Source organism: Haemaphysalis longicornis, unplaced genomic scaffold (assembly GCF_048455015.1).
Source record: "Haemaphysalis longicornis isolate Haplotype H1 unplaced genomic scaffold, Haemaphysalis longicornis Haplotype H1 scaffold_4, whole genome shotgun sequence".
Taxonomy (NCBI): domain Eukaryota; kingdom Metazoa; phylum Arthropoda; class Arachnida; order Ixodida; family Ixodidae; genus Haemaphysalis; species Haemaphysalis longicornis.
In genome coordinates, this window is record NW_027526361.1 from 192,705,089 (window position 1) to 192,725,062 (window position 19,974).

Sequence of the window (19,974 nt, forward strand, 5' to 3'; positions counted from 1 at the left end):
GCCTTTCCATGAGCCTACCACCCTACTAAAACGCAGCAATAACGTTCGTGTTTTTCCGTGATACCTAAATGTCACCAAACTGTGTCTTCATACTGGGCACTCACTTGGTCCCGACGACATTGAAAATCACCATGCGACGTCGATATGGTGATATCGCAACTCCTTTCTTAGAAAAACAGTGCAAATGCCTGGTGTTTTTTTTACTTGTACGCTTCGCATGCTAACCCGCTAACTAGATCCACGGTTCTGTGTATATGAACGAGGAGCGCTCTTTGTGAAAAACCCAACGTCAGTGTTCACGCTCGGAGGCACCGGCATAAATCCCAACTCAAAGAAACCGGTCAGACAGAATCGCGCAAAAAAACAACTTTTTTTTTTGGTAAAGTCTGACTTGTTACCCTACGTACTTCCACTGTAATGTTTTAGCGCGCTCTCCAAATGTATTTACACTGTTATAATTACACTGGAGCACACGAAGTTTATAAGGTATGTACAGGCTTCTGAAGTGTTCTTGAGTAAATGCCCTATAGAAACACGCAACGAAAGACTTAGGGGCACCAAAACTTGTGAACTGAGCACGTACCATCGATGAGCGCCATTCATTGTCTGCCTATAAACATTAACTCGAACGTGGTAAAAAGGAGTCTGGCAGGAGAGTGTGACGGGGGGTAGGCGAAAGGGGCGGTGCATCCTCCGCTGCATCATAGCACACTTCCGTAGCACTGCAGCGGAAGCTTTTCAGCGATGTCGCGGTTATAGTGGGTGACGATTTCGACGGCCGGACCAATGTCGTCCCGCTTGCAATCTACTTTCGTCTGGGAGGGACTCAGCGGGATTGAGAACATCTCGGCCTTCTCCTCTGCTCTGCTTGGCGTGACCGTGTCGTCGACGTCGTGCTTTTCCTGCGTGCAAAAAAGAATTGTTGTAGCGCTGCGTTGCAAAGTTACTAGCCCGCATGCATGAGGCCGGGAAGGGCGCAATTTAATAACCGGACCTAAGTAGCTGTGAGAAGCTTGCAATTCACTTTGCGTAGGAAAGAAACCTAGAACATATTTCAATGTTGTAATGATGTAACTTGCCCCAGGGACTTATTTTTTTTCTATGTGTGGTACCTATTTATAGTGGTAATTTATTTATTTATTTATTTATTTATTTATTTATTTATTTATTTATTTATTTATTCACAATACCCCTAAAGGCCCCCGTGAGGGGGTATTACATAGGGGGGTTACATAGCACACGTGTTGTATTAACGCAGTAAAGCGGAAAAATAAACAAAAAGAAGCAGGAATGTTCACACTGCAAACACAAATAAATACACATTGTAAACTTGAAAAAAGTGATAACGCAGTAATCAAATCATTATAGCAAACAAAAAAGAAAGGAATATAATACAGATGGTTCCAATTCAAGCACGATAGGATGTACAAACTATCAGAACAACAACAAAAATAAAATACACAGCAAAACTAAAAATGTTCAGTGCACAATTTGAAGGACGGAAAAAAATCCAAAAAGAAGAGGAAAGTGCTAGCTTAGTTCCTGGAATTTCGTGTTGTCTTTTTGAGAAGCGATATGAGATGGTAGATTATTCCATTCGACTATGGTACGTGGAAGGAAAGACCGGGCAAAGGTAGATGAGTGGCAATTTGTGCGTTTAACTTTGTAGGAGTGGTCTCGGCGAGGGAAAATTACTGGAGGTGGCTCGAAGAAATCATCGTCTGTCGCTTCAATTGTGTCGCTTGAACCGAGGCAGCCACGTATGCATTAAAATCAAACTATGTTTGATGACAAAAAGAACGTTTTAGTCACCCCTCACGCTGTATGAGCTGCTGTTTACATTTTTGTAGCACAACTACAAGATGCATACAGTTGGGTGACTAAGGGCACGCTTTTATTAAATTTTTTGTCAACTGAGATCCGCTTCGTTGCGTAGACCACAATCCATTTATAATGTCACTATCGTCGCCCTCATACAGTTAAGTTATGCTTATAGCATCAGCATTCCGGGACTCATGTTGTGCACTAGAAAAACTCAGCGTGTAACGTAATACCTAAAGTATAGGTTGTGCAGCCTGAGAAAAGCATGCGTCTGGTATTTAGGTTTTGCCTTGTGCAAAGTAGTGTGGACCTAACATTCTAATGGCTGCGAAATGCCACGAGCTGTCTGCGCGCTGAGATCGTGCCTATGTCCCAAGCGGGTTGAGAGCAGCCACAGAAACGCGCACAGGGCAATCAACATCGGCGACCCGAAAAGAGCGACATCAATATTTTCTTGAGAATCACGGACAGAAAATATTACAAATACTCGGATGTATGCAGTAGGAGTAAAACAGCGTAGTGCTGTAGGATGGAAGCACAGAAATCATTTTTGCAAACAAATACCTCCTGCTAGTCTGCATGTGATCTTGACTGCGTTTCATGAATCCAATGAAGTATGTGGAATTTCATTTGGCTTAGGCTGGCATTTAGAGGCTTGACTACAATCATCTGATGCAGACCACTATTACCCGTTTAAAACGGGAGTTATGACTTCGCTCATGACGTTGTTAATTGTTACATAATTATACCGCATGTGATAACTTTAACGTGTAAGATACAAATTCAGATAACACTGGTAGTATAACATCTTTGCTACTAGCTAGGTAGTTTTTTCATGTGGCACTAAAATTCTCATGGAGACGCCTTACCGGCGGTACATCACTTTTACCGTCAAGCCAAGCATAGAAATGTATGCTGAATATGTCTTTCCCTACCTGGAGTTCAAATATTCCTCACACTACTAATGTTTAGTGAAACTTTACATATACTACGCAGTTAGCGTCTAATTTATTCATTTCTTCAAACCGAAGATACATGATGAATGCCTAAACCTAGAAACATGGCCGCTCTTGTTTTTCGCCTCAATCAAACCGCCTACCAACTCGAACGAAGGACATGCAGAATCAGCAGCCAGTCTCCCGCTCAGGCGGCTGGAGGTGAAGTAAAGATGTTCTTGCTGGCCCCGAAAGGGGATTTGCCGGGTGAAAACACTTCAGAAATATATTTACGTGAATCGTGTAGTACGTTACACGTGAGTTAAAGTACACCGCACATGTACCTTAACATTTCCCGAATGGTTTATTTATGGATGCAGACAATGAAATGGAAGCACCCTGTAAAACTCCCTTGGGCACAATACGCGAGATGCACCCATTTCGTGCGGCGAATTTCTCTTGGAGGTAGGAGCTAAATGTGCTTACCCTTCGCCTGTGATGCCGTTTGCAGAAGTAGGCTATGCAGATGGCGGATCCAAGAATGACGATAACTGCAGCGAGAGGTCCCAAGATGGCACCTAGGCTCACCTGAGACAGCCCCACTCTTTTTTCAACTGTATTGAAAAGACAAACAGACAAGCAAAATGAAATATTGTCCGCTGTTTTTTTTTGGGGGGGGGGTGGTGAAGGAGGGGGAATATGGAAGGTCAGACAGATTACCGTAGGGTCTCCGCCGTTGAAAATGCATTTTCCGGTTACGCTACCAGTATTCATGAATAAGACTTCAATCATAACTAGCAGTGGGAAGTTTTTATTGGACCTTTAGGCCGTTGTTTTAGTAACGTGATGCCATTGCTGAATCCTGATCAGTTTTTGCCACTGCTGCGGGTGCAATAAATACCAACCCGCCTGGTTCACTATCGAAATAGGTCTGTATAGGATTATTATACCAGGACATCGCCATAGCTCGCGTTAAGAACCACGGCCTGCCATTGCTGCAGTTGTCTACCCCACAAAATGGTAGAAGAGGCGTCTCAACATTCGTAAAAAGACTTCTATGTTGGGCATAACTGATGTAAAGCGCTATCGTCTTGAAATGTTTAGCGTGATTCTGGCGCGTATAATTTGCCACTGATAGGCAGGTAGCGTACGTAAAAATGTATATATGTATATCTACATATATAAACATATATATATATAGCATAATTAAAGAGTGGGATACACAGCAAGAACAATAACAAACAAGGTTTACTTACGTAGCGGCAACGGGACTTGCCTTCATCAGAGCAAAGTTACATGATTTTGCAGCAAAATCATGTAACTTTACTCTGATGAAGGCTAGTCCCGTTGCCGCTACGTAAGTAAACCTTGTTTGTTATTGTTCTTGCTGTGTATCCCACTCTTTAATTATACTGTTTCTGTGCGCTTTGTGAGTTTATCTTTCTCTCTCTCTCTCTCTATATATATATATATATATATATATAGTATAAGTAAAGAGTCGGATACACAGCAAGAACAATAACAAACAATGTTTACTTACGTAGCGGCAACGGGACTTGCCTTCATCAGAGTAAAGTTACATGATTTTGCAAAATCATGTAACTTTACTCTGATGAAGGCAAGTCCCGTTGCCGCTACGTAAGTAAACCTTGTTTGTTATTGTTCTTGCTGTGTATCCGACTCTTTACTTATACTATTTCTGCGCGCTTTGTGAGTTTATCTTTTTCTAGATTTATATATATATATATATATATATATATATATATATATATATATATATATATATATATATATATATATATATGCGTGTAATGAACCTTCGAACATGGTAGGAAACACCAGAAAAAAAGTTTGAACTAGGCAGCGACTTCGATTGTTGCCACCGTTTAGGAAAAGAAACTGGCCGTCGTCAGTACAAGTTGTTTTTTTTGTTTCCTGTGCGCATGCCTTACGCGTCGGAGCCTTGCCACGCATCGTAAACGAACCCGCCTCTTTTATGCTGGCTCAGCATTCATTCTCTCGGGAGGCTTTGCAATGCAGCACTATGGCTTTTTCAGGAGAGACACCCAGGACCCTCACACTCAAAATATAAGTCAAAAGTTTTTTGTTGGGGCTGAACAAGTTGTTTGTGAAATGTGTGTGTGACTATTTTTTTCGTCGTTTTCAGTTTTTACCGGGGTTTTTGCTTAATATTGTACCAACGCAACAAAAGTTTAACGTAAAAAGATTCGTACAAGCCAAACCCGTATCTCACAAAATTGCTACCGGATCTGGCTTAGTCATACTCTGGTTGTGCCCAGATAATGTAATGAAAAAAGCGCAATAAGAAACTATCCACGTATCTACCAGGCGCGCCGTGCAATTTATTGGTAAGCTAGCCAACTTTTCTTTTCTTTTCACCGTTCCTACAAAAGTATCAGTGCGTTATAAATATGCTATTCGGGCAACGACTTCTAAGCCAATATACGTGACTTGGTCGTGAAAATAAGGTGCGTTAAAACTGCGCGTACAATTGCCACATACAACAGCAACACAGACCGTAATACAGAAATAGCAACCGGTGATGCAATACTTTGTTCTTTTGATTATCCTTTCTTTTTGCATAGGTTTTTAACATTTTGAAGTAGGAAGTGTCTGGAGTGCTGTCCCACGGCGCCCCAACTGGGCGTTGCACCCTTTTCTAGTGCCGTCCGACAAGGTTCGAATTTTTATGACTGGATTGGTACAGTGCACAACGTCCGCAGTGGTAGTGCCGATGTTACGTCTTAGACTCTTACTACCACGGGCAGTGGTTCAAGTGCGTCTCTTGTTTTGTTTTCTTCTCTTCTTACATTCAATTAAAATTTTCATAGCTTATGGTTTTGGTGTTCTACGTGATTGTTTTCTGTTTCTTAGGTTATTTAGGCGACGTAACGGTGCGTTACGTTAGAGAAGAAAATTCGAGCTAGATACAACATTTTTTTGGAAGTGCCCGTGAAAATAACTTTAATGAAATGCCTATTGAACCTTGTGTCCTCTGTCCTTGTGTCCTCCTTGTGTCCTCTGTCGTTTTTTTTTTGCGCTACACGAAGTTGTGGATTAAAGCTACCAACTAGCCCAAACCAAAACTCTAACAACTTTTCAATTAACAAAAAAGGATCCTCAAAAACTTCGGGTGACTTACACGTATTCGCCATAGCGGCCTGCGTCGAAGAAATTGAGATGTTGAGGGTTCGGCTTGTGTCAACACCGTTGGTGGTGTAGGCCAGAATGGTGTAGTAGTTGGTTGGGTGGAGCTCGCTCAACTGGAAGCGAGATGTCGTCGAGGTGACTCGCCTCACCAGCAGGTTGCTGCTGGCATCGTGCAGCTCCATCACGAAGGTGTGGTGGTCGTCGCTGCGCCGCTGACACTCAATCAGCAGGGACGTCAACGTCTTGTTCAGCAGCTGACACTCGCGCACAATGCTCGGTGTCTCTGCGAAAGCGTCAGCGTGGAGAGAGGAAATTTGGGAATGTTATCGCCATAGTTCCTATCGCTATAATATTTCCGGCGCTTGAAACCTGCATCTGCAGAATACCAATGTCGCAGTAGCTAACCCTCTTTACGAAGTTATAAATTAGGAAACCGATCAAGTATAACCAACCTGAGAGGAAGAGATCATTTTAAATATTTATTAGAATAGTGAGTTTTGTGCGTCTTTGAGTCGAAATTTATTTTTTGGGACAACGCCCCAACGTTGGGTAGCAGAGAAGTGAATGTTTCTGCTATTGCAGTTCCTGCGGTCAGGCAACGTTAAGACTATTACCTTGCTTGTATGCTTGTACCTGCTTGTACTTGCTTGTACCTGTGTTTGTATGCTGGCATCACCTGTATTAATGCACATAGCGATTTTTGTACAACATCGGTGCAACATCGTCTTTAACCTTTGATGTTACTTTAATGCTCTTGCAAATAGTTTTGTATTTACCCCCCCCCCCTTACGCAATGCTCCTAGGAGCCTGTAAGGAATTGTGAATAAATACAAAAAAATTAAAAATGGCGGCTGTTACAGTGAAACTCGACTGACACATTATTGCCAGAGGTGGCTTACCAGATCCATTCTTGCACCATCATTAACAATGGTTTATATAAAAAAAAACACTTCAGAGTCAGACTGGTGGCATACGAAGTAAATAGCCAATGGGACGTCAGTCTTGCGATTGCAAATTTTACGTTCAGTCATTTTGATCTTCAGAATGGCGAAACTATAACAGGATATTTTTATATCCCAACATGATTGTTGGTTACTAATTTAAGCCACCAAGCTGTGCCGAATTCTTTTCGTCAAATAGTGTTTAGGTGCATGTTTATGTTGTCAGTTGTCATGACAATGAACCCGACTACAAGCAAATCCCAATTTTGTTCATTGTGCTCCTATTGCACCGTTTGAATATATATTAGCATAAGGAAGGGCTTTTGTGGTGTTTTTATACTGCCTATAAATGGCTATTTTGTTGTTTGTGCGTAGATGCTTACAAGTTCCTACAAATTCCCAATTTCCAAATCGGCGTTATATAGACACTCCTTAGGCGCACGCTTTTCTTTCGAGTTTAGTTTGAGATCTTTATTCATGTTACCAAGCACCATTGGTATTATAGACTCAGTAAAGTTTAACGTAGACCTCTTGTTCAACCAAGCCCTCTAGTTGAACCAACCATCGAAAGAACAGCTAGCAGCACTGAAATGGGACACCTATTTTGAGCGTCGAAAAGCATTTTTAAATAAAGACCTGGAGGTGCCGTAGTTTGATATCGCTTCCACAATTTTTACACTCTTACGCTACGCTCTGCGTACTATCGAAACACATTTCTTCAAACATGTGGGGTAGCATCATCGGTTCTAGAAGCAAACTCCAATCCAACTGTATTTTCAACCCAGCGGTTGAACCCTGAACACGCCTTTGTTAGCTGTTAGAAGAGTACTCCTACAATGAAGATGTAACGGCGAAATATCAGTGCGAAGGCGCATTTCTTTACACCTTCAACTTCATATTGCCAACAGGCTCTAAAGTACGCTTTTCATTAACAAAATGTTTGGCTGCTGAACACCTTTTGTATATGCTCTTTCATTGTGTGGAAGTTTAGCGGTGCTAATTGCAGAAATCGGATAGCATAAAACTATATCTGTGATGATATTGCCAGAGTTGTACCCAACAGTCTTCATGTAAGAACGTTATGTTCTTTATATGGTCTTCTCTCTTGCGTTTATTGTTTGTCAGTTGTTGTCGCACAGTAATTTATTCACGTAAGGTAAACACAACGTTGCGCTTCTTAAAATCAATCAGTATTCCCACTTCTCAAGTATACTTTTTTCGTGCTTGCTTCACCTTTTTATATCTTCTTTATCATTGCCGTTTTAAAATTTCACGAGACGATTACCTCCTTGAACCTTTTAAACATTCCTCAAGAACAAACCATAACAAAGTGCTTCGACAACCTATTAGTCACAACAATGCTCATAAATACTCTGTTTTTCCCTCCTCTATTTCTTACTGGAACCGATTACCGGCAAGTGCTGTAAACTGTGAGACCGTGCAATCATTTAATGATCATATTGAGGATTTGGAATTTGTATAAAATATAAAACTCATGTGGTGTTTGTTTCTGGAAAAGAGAAATCCAGCTGTTAATTATTGTCTTTATTACCTTTGTTTCTTTATCTTAATAATGTCATGACGGTTTTTTTTCTTTATATATTTGTGCCTCTCCGTGTGACCATGATGTATGTATTACTTCAGTGTATTTTGTTGTACCACTCCTGCTTGGACCGCCAAGGTCTGCAGTATTTTCAAATAAATAAATAAATAAAATAAATATGTGATGCTATATAAAGCAACCAGGGACATCGATCATGGGTGGCGTGGCAGTGTGCTTGTTGAATTTAGATAATGCACCTTCCTTATTTTAACTATTTCATGTGACAACTGAACGGCTATGTTCAACTGTTGGCGCCTTTGTGCCATCGTAACAATGCACACGATCGTTTCCTGTCGTAGACAGGCCGCGCACATGTTCGTTTGAAATTATTGGCATCAATGCGAAAACCTATTGGGCCTATATTTGCGACGTTGGGAGGCTAAAACGTTACTATCCCTGCCTATTTTAGGCGCCTAAAACGACATTTTTAATTTCCTAAAAATCGGCATCGAGTTCTGACGTTTCCGTGCATTTGAGTTGACGAAGACAAGGTAATCCTACAAATATCTTCCAAACGAAGGTTTTTTTTCTGAGAAACTATGTTCTTGCAAACCGGCACTCGTGCTTTCACTGGTTTCAGTATATTGCACACTACCTCTTTCGTCTTACCATGGTGGCACTGGCCGCCAAAGTGAGGATAACAATGTACCGATGCAGGACGTCTTACCCTTGGGAACGAGCCGGAAGAGGCAGGGCTTCTTTTGTATTCCCACGGGGTTCTTGGCCCAGCACTGAAACGTGGAGTACAGCTCCTCCGGCAGCGGCACGAACGTGAGCACGCTACGGGATGCGAATGCGCGCGCCATGCCGTCGAAGTCGCGCGCGAAGGCCGTTTCGCGCTGCGCCGCTTCGCCCACCCCCGCCGCCGCCGCTGAAGAAGAGGCCCCCGTGCTCAGGGCTGCCCGGTTGTGGCTTTCCTTCATGGCCCAGCGGAATGAGAGGTTTGTGCTCGGGTCGGCCTCCACGTTGCAAGACAGGGACACCTCTTCGAAGGGCGCCGTGTACACCACCTTGGCGTGGTGCTGCTGCTGGGCGTTCAGGCAGCGGGGCGAGTCTGAAACGTACACGTGCATTGCCCACTGAGAAAGGCGTTGTTCAATTTTGCTCCTATAGAAACGCACTGCAAACCTTACCAATGAAGACATTGACCTAAAACCCCGGCCGCGGCGGCCGGGGTTTTAGGTCAATGTCAAGTTTAGGTCAAGCGAAAACGCCCGTGTGTACGAGAGAGAGAGAGAAACATTTTATTGAGCCGGTGAAGTGGGAGTGGTTCCTTATTCCAGGAAGCCATGCGATGAGCCGGCAGCCTTCGCTCTGGAGGCCAAACGTGTCTGGACGTCCAGATCGCTGCTGGTCACAAGGTTCTCCCACAGCTCAGGGATTGGAAGGGGGGATGGAAGAGGGGGGAGGTTGGGGTTGTGCTTGCACTCTAAAATGATGTGGGGAAGAGTACCGGGTTGTCAGCAGAACTTACATGTGGCCGGGAATTGCGTGGGAAACATGCGATGGAGGCGGACTGGGTGAGGGAACGTATTGCTCTGCAGTCGGCGCAGTAGGGATTCTTCTTCTTTTGAGAGTTTAGGATGCGGAGGAGGGAAGTGCTGTCGCTCGAACCGGTAATATTGAGTGATGTCCTGAAAAGTCAGTAGAGGGACGGACGGTTCGGTATCCTCAGTAGCCTGGAGGGACAGGGCGCAGGCTTGCTGGTGAGCAAAGTTATTGCCCGTCAGTGAGGAATGGCCAGGAGTCCAAACGAGGGTGACTTTCCGGCAGGGTTGATGCAAAGACAGTAGTTTTAAGGTTAAGTGGGCCACCCTTCCGGCTAGAAAGCTTCTGCAGGCTGCTTGAGAATCTGTGATGATTAAGGGGTTCTTCGTATGAATGAGGGCTAATGCGATGGCGAACTCTTCGGCAACCGATATTGACGATGTCTCGATTGTTGCTGAAGCTACGAGGGCGGTCTTGGTGGTGACTACGGCCACTTGATTCTGTCCGTTGGGGTAGGTGCTAGCGTCCGTGTAAGAGACATCTGCACGCTTTCCATAGATGGTCTCGTGCACTTGACTTCGCGCTTTTCGGCGTCCGGGCTGTAGGTCCGGGTGCATATTTTTTGGCAAGGGGCGAACCCGGATAACACTTCTCCAGTTATGAGGGAGGGGGTGAGAGGCAGTGGATTGGCATGGGACGTGAAGACTTTTCAGGAGGGCTAAGCCCGCAGGTGTTTGGGTGAGACGGAGACGTTGACTAGATAAATGGCCTTCAATAAGTTCTGACACCGTGTTGTGGAGGCCCAGTTGTAAAAGACGGGCCGTGGAGGTGTTCATAGGAAGATTTAGCGCTTGTTTGAATGCTTTTCGTATAAGCCGGTCAATGGTGTCCGTGTCACTTTTGGTGAGGATAAGGTACGGTGCGACATACGTGACACGTGAAATAAGGAGAGACTGGACCAGTCGGACCATGTCTTTTTCCTTCATGCCACGGTGGCGGTTAGAAACACGTCGAAGCATGTGGGAGACTTGGTTAAAAGCCTTGGAGAGCTTAGATAAAGTTTCATTGTTGCGTGTATTGGCCTGGATGGTGAGGCCTAAAATCTTAAGGGAGGAGCCGGGCCGTACAGTATGGCCGTCGAGGTGGATGCAGACTGGTTCTTTCTGTAGAGCAGATGGATGTTTACGGATTATGACAAGCTCAGATTTTTGGGGGGAGCATTGAAGTCCCACGGAGGAGGCATAGTTGTGAACGACGTCGGTAGCCTGTTGAAGGTAGTCTTGGATGTTTCCCATGGAGTCTGTGTCTGTCCATATGGTGATGTCGTCTGCGTAAAGTGCGTGATGTATGTGAGGGATGGCGTCAAGTTTCTGGGGCAAATCCAGGAGGGCGAGATTGAAAAGGAGTGGAGAAAGAACTGAACCTTGAGGTGTTCCCTGGTCCCCCAAAGCAATAGGCTGGGATTTAATGTCACCTACACGAATAATAGCTTGCTGATGAGTAAGAAAATCTGCAATGTATGAGTACGTACGGTGGCCGCAGCCTGATGTCGGCACAAGTTAACAGTCCCCAGGCGGCCAATTAATCAGAAGCTCTGCACTACTGCGCACCTTATAGCCTCGGCGCATTAAACCGTACAATCAGTCAGAAAATCACATATGAAACAAGCACGTGCATAGCCCATTGATAAAGGCGTTATTCAATTTGGCTCTTATAGAAACGCAATACGAATCATACCACGGAAGAAATTGACCTAGAAACAACACTACTTGGAGTGAACCCATCTCACCAAGGCAAGCTGCATAGAGACTGACTGACGGATGAGCTCGCTTGCTCGCTTGCTCACTCACTCACTCACTCACTCACTCACTCACTCACTCACTCACTCACTCACTCACTCACTCACTCACTCACTCACTCACTCACTCACTCACTCACTCACTCACTCACTCACTCACTCTTTATTAGAGACAGCCGCTTTAAGCAGAAATAAACGAAGTTTTTATGCGCCCTTAATAGCCACTGAAAAGTGTCGTTTAAGCATATATAGGTGTGAAACACTGTCGTTTAGGCATATATAGGCTGAGTTCATATTTCCTTCAGGAGCGTTTTTAGGACGGATTTCTGACTTGCGATGCAAATAGCGGACAAATCTTGTACTTTGAGAAAGTAATTTTGTTTACCTGGTGACAGTAGGCGACAAACGTGTCGCTATGTTAACATATTTGTATAAAATGGAGAGCGATTCGGCACTAAAAGACAGGCTTAACAGCCATAACAAACGATTGATTGATTGATTGTGGGGTTTAACGCGCCGACGCAACGCAGGCGATGAGGCGCGCCGTAGTGGAGGGCTCCGGATTAATTTTGACCACCTGGGGATCTTTATCGTGCGCCGAAATCTCGTACACACGGGCGTTTTTGCTTTTCGCCTCCATCAGAAAAGCGGCCGCCGCGGCCGGGAACCGAACCCGCGACCTCGTGCTCAGCAGCGCAACGCCTTAGCCACTGAGCCACCGCGGCGGGTAACAAACGACCCCGTCACAATTTTTTACGACTTTGAAGGTGTGCTTTATGTTACTGTATATTTATGCACGAAAAAAGAACGCCCCTGAAATTAGCGGAGCGGGATTGTAGTTGGGGACGCTCCATCAGGAATGTCCGAATATTTTTCCTTCAGAATCTACAGTGGTTCTTTTAGCACACGACGTCCAGGAATTTTACGTCCGAGACAGATTTAAGCTTAGGAATGGATGGGTCTTTGAGTAATCGCTCCCTCGGGGATGGCGGGGGCGAACCCGTCCCGGTCTTTCAAAATAAGCTGAGCATTCTGAGTCAGAGTGGCTCGTAAGTTCTCTGCTGAATGCGTTCTATTAGGTATGCAAAATAACCACGTGACTGTGACTGGTGAAAATAAGTGTAGGGCTCTGTAAGGCGCTACACTGTGATTTGGCTGTGACGCGTTTCTTGACAGCAAATCTGTTCACACCGCGGCAGTGCCTGTTGTAATAGTTTCTTACCCTCAGCCGACTTTCCCAACCGGTAACAACGGAATCTGGTAGAAGAGGCACAATCGGTAACTGCTCATTAAAGACACGAACGCGCCTGGAAACATTGACTGCCGCTATTTATTCGTTGACAAAACGGAGCGACATCCTCGATCGCACTGATTGTACAATGAATTGCAATATTTCAAGATAAATTACTGAGTAACCCTTGGTTGCATAAGTGGATGGCTCGCGAAGCTGCTGAACGTAATGCTATTCAGTACTATACACTACATACAGCCTTAATGAGCTAACCCTCAAAGCTAGGTTTAAAACGGCCTTACCGGCACGGTAAGTTACTGCCACGGCAAATGACAGCTGTCGCGACCGCACAACTCTAAAAGGGCTGAGATGCTCGTTCTGTATCCTCGATCTTTTGTTTTTTTGCTGTGTTAAATGTGCTGAATCTTGCAACCGGCTTTGTATCCGGGACCAACGGCTGCCTGCGCACATGTTAGTGGCATCACCTTGAAGCTTTGGTGTGTCAGATATTCACGCTGGTGTACCGGGCACCGTCTTCGACCTTGAGCGGCATATTCGCGGCTGTATCGCTTCCATTCTCTTCTTTGGCTTTATTTATTGCGTTAGGAATGAATGAGGCATGTCGGCAAAAGTTTTCTTCATAGATGCCCGGACACAGCTAAACAGAAGAGCATACAACGAAAGATCTGGAGCGGGTATGGGTGACGTCAACCCAAACCGGCGCCGTGGTTGGCTGAGTTACGTGTCGCTGCGAGGGGCCTTCACTGGCCTCGTTGCTCGGGACGTCACGCCGAGGTGGCCGCAGCTTAAGCAGGGTCTCCAAGTCTCGACGTGTTTAATACGGCGGACGGCGGGTGGATCCTGCTCGCAAATAGCGTGCGACAAACGCGAGTCACAGGCCTCTCAAGGGAGAGCCCTCCTAGCAGATGATGGGCTCGAAACAGAAAAAAAGCATATGTATATAGCATAAAAGGGCATTTTTAGCCGCTAAAAACTTCCTACATGAACGAACCTCAAATTAGGCATTAAACGCAGAATAAATTAATGCTGAAAATGTTTCTTCTTCGGCAGTTCACGCTTATATGTTAAATGACTTGATACGGCCTCAAGGAAAAAAATGCCTTAAGTTCAGGTCTCTACTTATTGCCCATCCAAACGTGTGTGCTCAAACTAAAATTTCGCAGGCACGCGTAGCGCTTTTTACAGAGGTACATTTTTGTGTTCCGCGCGCCAAGGCTGCATCTCGGCTATGCGAAGCCTGATATCGTGGAGCTAAGGAGTATTTGGCGAACCGGCGCCGTTTAACAAGCTCTGAAATATTGAAACACGAGAGTTCCCGTTCTCTGCCTCCATTGCGAACACGTGCACCATAGTCGGAAGCACACGCGCATCCTCGTGCTCAGCACCACAACACCTCAACGACAGAGCCAGTGCGTCCACTGCGGTTTTATTTCCCGAAATTCGAATGCACCAAGTAGCCCAGCACTCTGTTCTAATACTTTTGTGGTGAGCGTGCTGTTCCAAACAAACGAACGAGCTTACTCGCGAATATGCCTGTCTTCGCGCATTCAGTGCTTTCAATTGCCTCCTTTCAGTTCGTAGTTGCATAAAATTTTCTCTTGAATTCTGAAATACAGTCTAAGACATGGTGGTACGTCTTAACAAAAACAGAGTCACGCCGCAGAACGCGCACATCGGAATTCGCTTCCTCAATGTAGTCACAATCGAGCACAGCCCGGTCTCACGTGCCTCTCCTTAACCAAAAGGTTCGCTTGCACTTCCAAGCCTGTGACTGTAAAAGAATTTTATGTGCAGAGCACATCAGGGGCTAGCCTTGTTGTCGTAGCTCACTCGCTGGACCCAAGTAGAGCCACACGGCCTTTCGTGGTAGCGGCTGTCGTCGCTGCGTAACCCAGAGGCTTCGAAAGCCAAGCGGTTTGTATAGTCATAACAAGCGTTTGAAACTCGTGAACGGCTGGCGTTTGTCATACATCTTCCCGTTGTTTAGGGGAAAGAAAAGTGTTGGAATATTTGAGGAAAAATAGACGTAATTCGCCAGCAGCGCCCGCATCCATTTAGTTAAGACGCTCGTTAGATTGGTTTTTACGATAGGAAGGGAAAAATGTGGCAGTGCAACGCCGGCACGAACGGGAGGAAACGAAAACAAAAAAAGAACAGAAATCCTGCTGGTACAGTTTCAGGCAAGGGGCGCGCGAACACTGCGAAGGCGGGAAATTTAAATTGCATTAGTTGGTGGCAGTGAGCGGATAACGGCGCTACAGCCCAATATGGTCAATGACTGCTCTCCACTCTCGAAACCTTTCACATTGTGTTGAACGGCTTTAAATTTTTTATGTAGAACACATTAAATTCATAGCTATAATTGCTGAAATATAAATATTGCTTTTTTTTCAGGGGAACCCCTTAGGGGGCTTTGGCTGTCGGCATCGTCGTTTCATGTAGTCACTGTACTAAAACACAGGACCAGTCATTTTCCAAAGCCTCGCGCTGGAACGTAACGGGTAGTATCTGAACACACCGGGACACTCATTTTCCAACGCCTCGCACTATAACGCTTCGTGCTTCAAATACAAGGGACGTTTATAGCAAAACTGGGAACCTTTACCCTCATCTCCGTCGCTAACAATACACTAGTCGCTGCATGCTGCGCCTCTGTCAAGGTTTCACGTTAGTGAAAATGGCCCGGTTTTTCACAACAAAAGTAATTTTAAAAGAGCGCTCACGCTGGATGCGTATCTGGAGCGTTTTGGACGTGGTTACACCTTCAGGGTTTGTGACGGTGCACGAGTAGTTTCCGGAGTCGGTAGACTGGACGTTGCGAAGGACCAGGTACCGCTGGTTCACGATGAGGGGCCCCGCCCAACATACAGCGGAGAAGGGGACGAAAACCCCGAGGTGTTGCCGCCACTGGGCTGCGGTTGTTGCGGCTCCTGCAACTGATGCGGTGGCAGCGGAGCGCCATTGAACTTCCACACGACGTCGGTGATGCTTGGGTAGGCAGACGCGTTGCACACGAAGAAGATGTCGTGGCCCTCGTATATCATTGACTCCCTCAGGCCCGCTCCGAACTCCAACGTCACTTGAGGCTTGTCTGCAGGTTTTACGGAGAGATGAAAAACAAATGTTCCAAGTACAGTGAGTAAGTAAGTCGGTAAGTAAAGAAATCAGTAATTACACAAACAAATAAATAAATGAGTGAGTGCGTGAGTGAGTGAGTGAGTGAGTGAGTGAGTGAGTGAGTGAGTGAGTGAGTGAGTGAGTGAGTGAGTGAGTGAGTGAGTGAGTGAGTGAGTGAGTGAGTGAGTGAGTGAGTGAGTGAGTGAGTGAGTCCAGTAAATTAAAGTACACAAGTTTTCCCCTGTTCTTTTCGGAGCGAAGCAAGATGAAAAAGCAGGGTGTCCAAAGAGACATGTGACTCCGTATGTGCATTGAATACAAGCGATAGTTTACGACATTCTCTTGAAATGGGGCAGCTTATACATACGACAGACCGGTTATAGGAGCATGCACCAAATTTAAAGAAACTTGATTGGGTTGCAAAGGTCAGCAGTGTTGCAAAGCTCCCACCAACTCACCCCGGAGCAAGTTCTTAAGTTCTTCTATAGCGAAAGAATTTGGGAGCAGAAATACTGTGCAATGTCTTCCTGGCCTAGACGCGTACACCTGGTGGCCTAGGCTAAATCGGCACTGGAAGAACCCTGATGCTATCACCAAATGACTACGGCTAAAATTATATTTCCTTAAAATAATCAAATTAGTCTGGTAAGCGTATCGCTTGTAAGATGATGAGGGTTTATATGCGAAAATTAGATTGTAAACGCAAGGACGTGGACAGGAGATTGATTTTCTCTGGATGTGATCATTTCCGCGTTTCATGTAACCAACACTACAAAAAGGACTAGCACGTAGTTAAAACTTTCTTATGACACCTTTTTTGCACGTGTACATGTTTTGAATGGGCTACAATTTGATTGACATCCCGACAACCTTTGCTAAAATTGGGCTGTCACTACAAAAAAAAAAAAGCTGGATAGGCTACGAACCGAACCCACGGTTTTCTAACTTCCATCAGAGTTACGCTTTCTTGAAAAATTAAGAGGTGCCGGCGGCAACGAAGTGCAAAATGGGACTGTGCGACCAACTGCCTCATTACAAAATTTTCAGGAATATTTTTAAAAGAATATTCCATGAAAGAGCTGGTAACAGAAGCAGGTTCTAATCAATAATATTATTCCACCTACATTTATAGAGTGGGGAATTCATTGCCCGAATTTAAAGTATGTCATACCTTTTTGCTACGTAAATGTTTTTTCTAGGGTTACTTGACACGTTTCCCTGTTTTTCCTGTTTTGCTTGACGGTGACTATTTATATAAGTCACTAACACTCTGAAGCGCCCCACATATGCATCTGAAATTTGCCATGTTTCGGTGATTTTGGAAGCGTATTAGAATATAACACCTTTTTCTACATAGCCTTTTGAAGCAATCCGGCAGAAACACTTGACAAATATTTTTTCGGTAATTATGCTCCAGAAGAAGTAATTGTTACATATAAAGGGTATTATATATGACGAAGAAACTTATTTGCACGTGTTGCCATCTCTGAATACAAATGCTAAGCATTAATGAAGAGCGGAGCAACGTTGAAAGCACTATTCGGCAGTTTGCCGCTGATTTTTTTCCTGAGAAATAAATATTATTTGGAATCACAGAATAATTATAATTCTTAACCTTACTAGCAACAAAGTTGAACTTTTTTTAACTCGCCGAAGATTTAGCCCAGCAAGTATGGACTTCATGTATGGAAAAATTCCAAGGAATCGCTATCACCAACATGTACGGAGGATGTCCTTTGAGTTACAATTAAAGATGTGGGGTGTTTAACATACAATACAAGGATGCCCAACATAAGTTCCGGTGACAATTTTGCGTGTGGCTGGGTGTTCGTTTATTTATTTATTTATTTATTTATTTATTTATTTATTTATTTATTTATTTATTTATTTATTTATTTATTTACTTATTTGGCGAGAAGAGGAATATCCCTAAATAAACAGAAGCAAGTGAGTATAAAACAATACAATATGGTACTATAGTATAATAGTGGTTTCAGGACAGATAATAGCGGCTTTATGACAGGTGATGATCGGTGATGCTGATGATAAAATCTCCCAACTCAGAGTGCTTAACGTGCACATGAGGGCAACACTGCTAACCTTATATGGTGGCGAATGTTATCAGTGAAAACACCACCTGTGCAAAATACGGCGTGTCCAATCATAACACTGTTGGCTCAACGTAGACCTGGACCACCAAACTTGTACCCACTAAATACAGATTCTGCCCAAACGACTGTAACGACAACCGCTATGTGTTTGATAGTGGCTCACGGGGACTTGAAGATTTTTTCTCTGATGCAGTCTACCCCCCCCCCCCCCCTTGGAAATTTGCTGCGTTCAGTTTTCCGGATGTCCGTTGACAACTTGTGATGGGGGGCAAGCAGAGGACGAAGACCGGCGGAAAGGTGACGGTAAACGACGTCTGAGAGAATGTGGGGTGGCGGCTGGTCAAATGAATGAGAATACTTGCAGAATCAGCATTAACAAGTAAATGCGGGGAGTGCCATTTTCTATACGGTATGCCATTTTCCGTGTTTTCTTTCTAATTTTTTAGTTAAAATTTCGTTCGCCCAATAATCTCCATTTATGCATTATAAAAATTACAAATTGAACTTTCGCGAAATCTGCATTATTATCAGGGCGTTATACGGTTTGCCATTTTTGGTATTCTTGTTAATTTTTCTAATTCTTTTAGTTTTCCTAAATTTCGTTCTACCTGTTATCTCCACTTATGCTATTACAGCAAACTACAGGCGGAACTTCTTCGAAATCAGCATTAATGTGGAAATGCAGAGCAATATACGGTTTGTCATTTCTTGTAATCTTTTATATGTTCCTTTTTTCTAGTTTCTCAACATTTCATTGGACCAATTATGTCCGTTTACGCTGTTATAACGATTACAGGTAGAACTTCCCCGAAATCTGCATTATTGCGAAAATGCATAACGTTACACGGTTCGCCATTTTCCGTATTTGTTACAAGCGAAGGTGTTCAGCTGATCGTAATTTTGCGTGTTCGCATTTAAAATACCAAAAATTTTCCGACCGCGCACATGTGAGTGCACCCGCCGCGGTGGCTCAGTGGCTAAGGCGTTGCGCTGCTGAGCACGAGGTCGCGGGTTCGATTCCCGGCCGCGGCGGCCGCTTTTCTGATGGAGGCGAAAAGCAAAAACGCCCGTGTGTACGAGATTTCGGCGCACGTTAGAGATCCCCAGGTGGTCAAAATTAATCCGGAGCCCTCCACTACGGCGCGCCTCATCGCCTTCGTTGCGTCGGCGCGTTAAACCCTACAATCAATCAATCACATGTGAGTGCGGGCTTTGCGGGGACCTTCTGGCAGCTAACAAAACCGAGAAAATTCCTAGCGCTCCTGCGTGCGTACCTCGCTACGACCGCACAGCGTTACCTGTGCACGTGCGTCAAGCCAGGCATACCCACTTCGGAAGATTGGCCAAGATTGCGGCGGTCGCCCAGCAGTTAAAAAAACAATAAAATGCGCAGCGCTCCTGTGTGCGTGCTTCGCGGCGACCGCGCAGCGTACCCGGCGCACGTTAAGCATACCCACTTAGAGAGATTGACCAGATTGGCCAAAAAAGGGAAAAAACTCCAGCGCTCGCCGTAATCGTCGCAACACTTGCTGGGAACGAGAAAGACCACAGCGTTTGCCTCAATCGTGGCGACACTTGCTCGGAACGAGAAAGACGCCCAATAAGCATAGGCCCCTCGAAGGTAGTGTCAAAGTATTATCACGTCCAAAAAAATGAAGCAAGCTCACACTCACCGCAACAATGATGGAGCAAAGGTCGTTGCGGCCGCAAAGAAGGAGCAAATCGGCTGCAATCGTT

At 44.7% G+C, this 19,974-nt stretch overlaps 1 pseudogene across 1 annotated transcript in view; it reads right to left on the minus strand.

Annotated features, from left to right (window-relative positions):
• Positions 1–363: 363 nt before the first annotated feature.
• The window catches only part of LOC144180164 (uncharacterized), a 75,097-nt pseudogene continuing 55,486 nt past the window's right edge, over positions 364–19,974 (minus strand). Inside the window, exons 6-10 of the transcript XR_013324346.1 lie at positions 15,733–16,100; positions 9,139–9,525; positions 5,920–6,210; positions 3,243–3,370; positions 364–902 (exon numbers count right to left, since the gene is read on the minus strand). The product of XR_013324346.1 is annotated as an uncharacterized LOC144180164 (transcript). The remainder of the gene's footprint in view (positions 903–3,242; positions 3,371–5,919; positions 6,211–9,138; positions 9,526–15,732; positions 16,101–19,974) is intronic.